Here is a 7,500-nt window from a genome sequence, read left to right on the forward strand (position 1 = left end):
ATAGATCTGCTACAGAACGAATACGTTTATTTTTCAAATGATTTATATCGTCAAGTAGAGCCATTCCAAATTTCATGCCAATCAAATGATCCGCAGCTGTCAATATATCTCGCGGTAACAAAAATGTATTGTTCTGGGGTATATCAAGATTAAGCTTTTGGTTGATATTTCGTCGACCAATTTTTCCTAATTCACATCTTTGTTGAAAAAATTTTTTTTGTAATTCTTTCCATAAAGATTCAGAAAATACCGGATCTCCGCCAACACAAGCAAATTGTCGATAAAACTCCAAAATGGCATTTTCTTTTGACCCAATTTTTTTTTTATCCTTATCATTTAGGAAAGACACGAAAATTTCAGGATAACAAACATTTTCTAGAATTTCGCTTAAATTCGAACCCATAGCTGATGATAGAACTAGAATAGATATTTTCTGTTTCCTACTCACACGAGCCCATATCCTTGCTTTTTTATCAATCTCTAATTCTAATCTACCCCCCCAGTCTGATATTATAGTGCCAGTATAGACCGGAATTCCGTTAGGGTCCAATTCTGAACGGTAATAGATACCAGGACTTTGCAATATTTGATTGATTACTATTCTGTATATTCCATTTACTATAGAAGTTCCCAGAGAATTCATTAGAGGAATATTTCCAACAAAAATAGTTTGTTTTTGTATATCTCTACTACTTTTCCAAATTAATCCCGCGGATATATATAATTCAGCAGAATATGTAAGTGATTCATATACAGCATCTTTTTCGTTTATCAAGGGTTCTAATAATTGATATGTTTCGGCAAATAATTGAAATTCAATTTCTTGATCTGTATCCTCAATTTTTGGAAACTTAAAAAGCCCTTCTGTTAAGCCCCGATCAATGAACCTACAAAACCCTTCAAATTGTATCTGATTCAATCCAGGTAGTGTAGACATTTCTTCATTTTCACTCCCAAGCATTTTCAATTTCCCCGTGAATTTTATCGAAAAATATTCCACGATTTGCTGTCATGCTTCATCAAATCACATGAATCCATTTAGCAATATTGGAATTTCTATTCTTTATACTGAATTACATGAAATCTTACCTAATCCCGTGTATCAAATATTTCTTAGTGTATGAAATACCTATTATGAAAAGAGAAAGAAATATTAGAATTTGATACTCAACTTCGAAGGAATTTGCAACAAAACAAACAGATAGAATCGAAAGTCTAATCTAAAAAAGGATTGGAAATTTCTACGGGCATTTCAATATTTTTTTTAGGAATCTAAAAAAATGCATTTCATTTCTATCATTATTATGATATTACATATTCAAATTCAATTGGATACAAAAAAAAATCCATTCGAAATTGTCAAGAAAAGATATATTTTGAAGTGAAGTATTTTGGAGAGAATTGGGGAGAATATGATTAGAGTATGTTATGTGTAATGTAATAAGGCTTGTATTTTTGAAACATGCATATATTTAACTGCAGCTATAGATCTGTCTCTAACTTTATTGCAGTCATATTTGTTCAGGATAACAAACACATAACATGTTGTGTGAATTTTTACAAATTTTCTATTGAAAATTGTAAAAAAAGAATAAGCACGATAATTTCTTGAAAATACCGTATAGTATTGGTATTCTATATCTATATAGATATGGATAAGATACTCGATTAGATAATATCTGTGTAACAGATCAAATTGATATTCTAGGGTTTACATATATTGAAAGTTGCTGTTATAATTAGAATGAACAAAGTTAAAAAAAAAAGCAATATTGATTGGTTATGTATCAATTTTTATTTTCTGATCTCATTAAGAAAAAAAAATTTCTATTCAAATATTCAAGAATAATTCATAAAAGAATAGTTAACGGTTGCGATTTGTCTCAAGATTGTTTTTCAATTTTTCAATAGAAAGAAAAGGGGGGAGTATTCTCAAAAACTTCATATCTATATTTTTATTGGCGGCATGGCCGAGTGGTAAGGCGGGGGACTGCAAATCCTTTTTCCCCAGTTCAAATCCGGGTGTCGCCTGATCGATAAGAAACTGTAAATGAAAGATTATATTACGTTTTTTTAGAAAACTTTTTTTCCAACAGAAGCAAGCGAGGGAAAAGGAGTCTTGAGAATTGCGTTTGATTCGAAATTATAAGCATCAGTAGCTTAAAAAATGTTGTAAATATTTTTGTCTCGAATTCAAGGAAAGATTCTAGTAGTGAAAAGGAATCCATAAATTTAGAAATGATAGTTCGTTCACTACACAACTATTGTAGTGTCTGTCTCCTGACTGGGTCTTTTATTAGATTGGATTAAGAATAAGTCGGATAGGAAAGTCCATTTTTAGGTAGAGAAAAGGCAGAAGAAAAACCTTCTATACAGACTAATTTAAAGTTTATGAGTGCTTCCACATTTTATCAATATTATTTATTTAGATCAATTCTATTTAATAGCTTTAATTTAGCTAATTCGCTTTCGTAATATTCAAAAAAAGTATTCTTTAGATTTTCATATTCTATATTCTAATAAAATTAAAAAGTTTTGATTCTAAAATCGAATAGAAAAGAAAAAAAGTTTTTTTAATTATTTTAGAGAACGAATTGGGAGACATTTAAGGGACTATTTCAAATAGAAAGAAGAGTATAAGTATGCAAATGAATCTGTCTTGATTCTTTTTTTATGAAATCCTTAAGGAAATGATAAAAGAGAAATCTTAATATTCCCACCTGGTAGTAACATTCATTGACTTATAACTTCCTATAATTTTTTTATGTTTAATGTTTTATGATTTTACTAAAAATAATCAAAAAAAACTTTTTAGATGTTCTAATAACTAATAAATAGAATGAATTCTTGTTTTTCGTGAATGATGTTAGCCCAGAATCCTTTTTTTGACTCTGTAATAGCAATTCCACTATTATAGTATAGTATTTTTAGCGAATAATACAAAAAAAAGAATAGAATAAAAAATTTGAAAAAATAATGAAATAGTTCCTTCATATTTATAGAGATAGGAGACAAAATTTACATGGATATAGTAAGTATTGCTTGGGCTGCTTTAATGGTAGTTTTTTCATTTTCCCTTTCCCTCGTAGTATGGGGAAGAAGTGGGCTATAGGGATACTAAAAATTGAGTTAAGGGATCCAAGTAACCTTGTTGATTTCTACCTGAATTTTTGAATTTCGAAACTATTGAATGAAAATATTTCATTTAAACTAATACTAATTAATTGAGTTCAAATAGAAAATCTATCTTGATTCTATTATATTTTAGTAGTGTAATGTATTCTATGTATCTTATAGGAATTGAAAATACTCTTTCAATCAAACAAATATTTTCATTATTCCCATATTCCTATTTTGAGAAAAACAAGGGAATCAAAAAGAAGAAGAAATGGATTCCTATTCCAATCAAATTTTTCTTAAAATTTCTATTTCGATGAACTGACGCTTAACCTGGTTATATAGATATATATATATATGGAAAATGGCGGACCGTGTAATAACCATTCCTGTTTTTTTACCCCCTTTTTTTCCTAAGATACCGGAATTGTTTGTAAAAAGAATCTGAAAAAAAAAATTGGACGCAATTCTCAGATAGTAGAAATCAAATTGATTTCTACTATCTGGATTACGCTGATTGTACGATCATTTTTTTAAATCATTCATAAAAATGAAGAAATCATATTTCAGTGAAATTAGTCACTTTTACTTACCGTTTTTACATAAATTATAAGTAAAAAAGCAGTAGGAACTAGAATAAACAGTGCAGTAGCAATAAATGCGAGAATATTTACTTCCATAATCTTTATTATGTTCTATTTCTCTTAAATTTCTAAAAAAAAAATTCGGGATTTAATCCCATAGAAATGTTCAATCTTTCAACAATGGTATAAATTGGATTTCAATGATATCAAATCGGATCAATATCATGAATCACAAAATCTGAGCTATCAAATCAACTCATGAAATAGTATAACATAGGAAGATCTTTTATCCATACTAAATAAAACAAAAAAACATTTATTCTTGATGAAAGTCCAAAATCCCTTTCCTTCCTTTTTCGGCGAAACAAATGAAAAAGCAGGGGGGGGCCCCAAATAAAATTTTGTTTATCAATTTGATTCCCTACAAATACACAAAAAAGGAATTTATTTTTTATTTTTTTGGATTTATATCCAACGGGATTGACGGGGCTCGAACCCGCAGCTTCCGCCTTGACAGGGCGGTGCTCTGACCAATTGAACTACAATCCCAGGGAAAGGGGTGTACTGTATAAATATTTTTACGGACCGTTTCTGTCAAACCTTTTCTTTTTCTATTTCGGATTCGAACCTTTTTGTTGTAAATGAAAAAAGCGCATTTTTTTATATATTGATATGTATATCGATATCCACTTTAGTGAGATCGACACAAATTACTCGTAATCCGTTTCTTATTCTTATTCTATTAACAAATCGATTGAAAATTGAATCAATGAAAAAAAAATATTTTTTTTTTCAATTTTTCCTTATATTTTCTACTTACAGATCTTGACATGAATACCGATTATTAACAAGATTTTGAATTTGTGGAAAGAAATATGGAATACAGAAAAAAAAGAAATAACCTTAGATATGTTTAATATTTTGATTCTTCCGTATCATAGCACATCAGTCATTTCCAGAGAACTATAAATGGGTTATAGAATTTCATAGTGGATCGGCAAATTCTTGGGCCGAGCTGGATTTGAACCAGCGTAGACATATTGCCAACGAATTTACAGTCCGTCCCCATTAACCGCTCGGGCATCGACCCAGCACAATAGGAAGAATACATTTCAGTTTTTATTGAAAATTTTTGATCAACTTCCTTTCGTAACACCCTACCCCCAGGGGAAGTCGAATCCCCGCTGCCTCCTTGAAAGAGAGATGTCCTGAACCACTAGACGATGGGGGCATACTTGCCCGACCGCCATTATACTACGTTCATAGTATGAACAGTTTTTTGCAATTGTCAATATAATGATATGATTCGATAAAAAAAAATATTTTTCGTTCTTTCATAATTCCATAGAAATTTTTTATTAATCATTTATATTTCTAAATTTTTTTATTCCAGTCATAATAAGAAAAAAAAAGAAGTAATGTTCCAATAAAGAGAAAATTCTTCACAGGAATGATTCGTTTGTTGCAAAGGACGAGAGGTTAAAACTTCATTTCTATCATTTATTACTAATACTAAGATTCGATAGGTAGATTTATATCTAATACTAAGAAAAAAAACTTTGGAAAATAGAATTTTTCAATAAAAAAATAAAAATTTGGTTTAGGGACAGAACATATTGAATCCATTTTATCAATGATTCGATTTTATCAATGTTTCGATGAAATATTTTATTTTGTGAGTACATTTATGTATCAATAAAAAGAATTTAGTGTTATGATTAGAATGACTTCAAGAATCCATTTTGAAATAATATATTTGATATGGATCAAATCCAATCTTAATCAATTCTTTTTTTTAACTATATTCTATTCACTAGGTAAATCCAATTTTTTGTTCTTTGATGAGTCATTATACAAATAATAGATATTGATGTACATGTATTCTAATCCCATTTATATCATTTAATTTATATAATTTATATAAATTTATAGAAATAATTTATATAAATTTATAGAATAAGTATACACAGTAACAAATATATGTACTAGTCATGCTAGTTCCTTATTTAGAAATTGAAAGAAAGAAAAAGGGCCCTTTTAACTCAGTGGTAGAGTAACGCCATGGTAAGGCGTAAGTCATCGGTTCAAATCCGATAAGGGGCTTTTTACTTTTTTTTTCAAAAGCAATAGTCTTTCTATTTGAAGGAAGAATAAAAAGATTCTTGATATTTTGAAAAAGTTTCTATTTGTAATAAAAAAGAAAAAGTGTAAAATTCAATAATGGAAAAATAAAAAAAAGTAAGTGGACCTAACCCGTTGAATTATATTTATATCTACTATTCTGATATTCAAATTTGATAAAGATTCAATTCGAACAATTTTTTTTCTTTTTAAGACTTTTTTCGTTTAGACTCCCTAAGAATCTCTGAATATTTCCAATGAAATCTTCTTGTTTCTGAACTAAGAAAAAAGGTTATGCCTTTTCTTTACTCAGAAGGGCCTTAATACGAATTTCAAGTTCCACCAAACAAGTTTTTTTAAAATTAAAATGAAACATATTTTTTTCCATAAATTTCTATTATTTCTATAAGATTAGATAGAATCTTATAGAAATAATAGAAAAATACATTAAATTATGTCTTCACATATCAAATAGTTTCTTTTCATATCGATGTGTACGATATTTTTCCAGCAATTCATATATATGAGACAAAAACTTTCATTTACAGTTTTTTCTTTTTATTATAGTATTTATAAAAAAAAATGAAATACTAAAGAAAAAACTGTAAATGAAATAGAAATTTAGAAAACCTATGATCCTACAGTAGTTTCCTAGACAAAATAGAAGTCAATTCACAACCAAACTTCAAGAATAAGTTTCTTTGATGAAAGGAGAGAAATATGTCTGAAGATCCGCTAGGTATAAGAAGTGAAACAGGGGATCATTTGTTTCTTGAACAGTTCTGAAAAAAAAATTTCTATCGGATTTTGGAGTCATAGCAGATTTTATGATTGATGACTTGGAAGATTTTTAAGAATAGATAAGGAATAACCACATCGAGTTCATGGATTTGCCCTAGATATCAATAGACCCATAAATGATTTTTTATTCGAAACCGATTAGAAAACAAGGGAAAGTATACTTATATATTCTATATATATATAGAGAGAGAAATGAATAGAGATAAATGATCAAGGTCCGTCCCATCTCTGAAAATGCTCTATGAGGTGTTGGGAAATGGTTGAAGTAGTTGAATAGGAGGATCGCTATGACTATAGCTCTTGGTAAATTTACCAAAGATGAAAATGATTTATTTGATATTATGGATGACTGGTTGCGGAGGGACCGTTTCGTTTTTGTGGGTTGGTCCGGTCTATTACTCTTTCCTTGCGCCTATTTCGCCTTGGGGGGTTGGTTTACAGGTACGACCTTTGTAACTTCATGGTATACTCACGGCTTGGCAAGTTCTTATTTAGAAGGCTGCAACTTCTTAACCGCTGCAGTTTCCACTCCCGCTAATAGTTTAGCACACTCTTTGTTGTTACTGTGGGGTCCTGAAGCACAGGGAGATTTTACCCGTTGGTGTCAGTTAGGCGGTCTGTGGACTTTTGTTGCTCTCCACGGTGCTTTCGGATTAATAGGTTTCATGTTACGTCAATTTGAACTTGCTCGATCTGTTCAATTGCGACCTTATAATGCAATCGCATTCTCAGGTCCAATTGCTGTTTTTGTTTCTGTATTCCTTATTTATCCACTGGGTCAGTCTGGTTGGTTCTTTGCTCCAAGTTTTGGTGTAGCAGCTATATTTCGATTCATCCTCTTTTTCCAAGGATTTCATAATTGGACATTAAACCCATT

General features: G+C 29.9%; 4 non-coding genes across 4 annotated transcripts; 2 read left to right on the forward strand and 2 right to left on the reverse strand.

The window, feature by feature from the left end:
- The first annotated feature begins 1,960 nt into the window (after positions 1–1,960).
- On the forward strand, positions 1,961–2,031 carry TRNAC-GCA (transfer RNA cysteine (anticodon GCA)). The gene has a single exon. It is a non-coding gene; the product is annotated as a tRNA-Cys (tRNA).
- Positions 2,032–4,176: 2,145 nt separating this feature from the next.
- TRNAD-GUC (transfer RNA aspartic acid (anticodon GUC)) lies at positions 4,177–4,250 on the reverse strand. The gene has a single exon. It is a non-coding gene; the product is annotated as a tRNA-Asp (tRNA).
- A 457-nt stretch (positions 4,251–4,707) lies between these two features.
- TRNAY-GUA (transfer RNA tyrosine (anticodon GUA)) lies at positions 4,708–4,791 on the reverse strand. The gene has a single exon. It is a non-coding gene; the product is annotated as a tRNA-Tyr (tRNA).
- Positions 4,792–5,732: 941 nt separating this feature from the next.
- On the forward strand, positions 5,733–5,804 carry TRNAT-GGU (transfer RNA threonine (anticodon GGU)). Its single transcript has one exon. It is a non-coding gene; the product is annotated as a tRNA-Thr (tRNA).
- The last annotated feature ends 1,696 nt before the right edge of the window (positions 5,805–7,500 follow it).

The sequence above is a fragment of the Vigna unguiculata genome, unplaced genomic scaffold (assembly GCF_037176805.1).
Source record: "Vigna unguiculata cultivar grain cowpea cultivar isolate G323 ecotype 2 unplaced genomic scaffold, ASM3717680v1 ptg000483l, whole genome shotgun sequence".
Classification (NCBI taxonomy): Eukaryota; Viridiplantae; Streptophyta; class Magnoliopsida; order Fabales; family Fabaceae; genus Vigna; species Vigna unguiculata.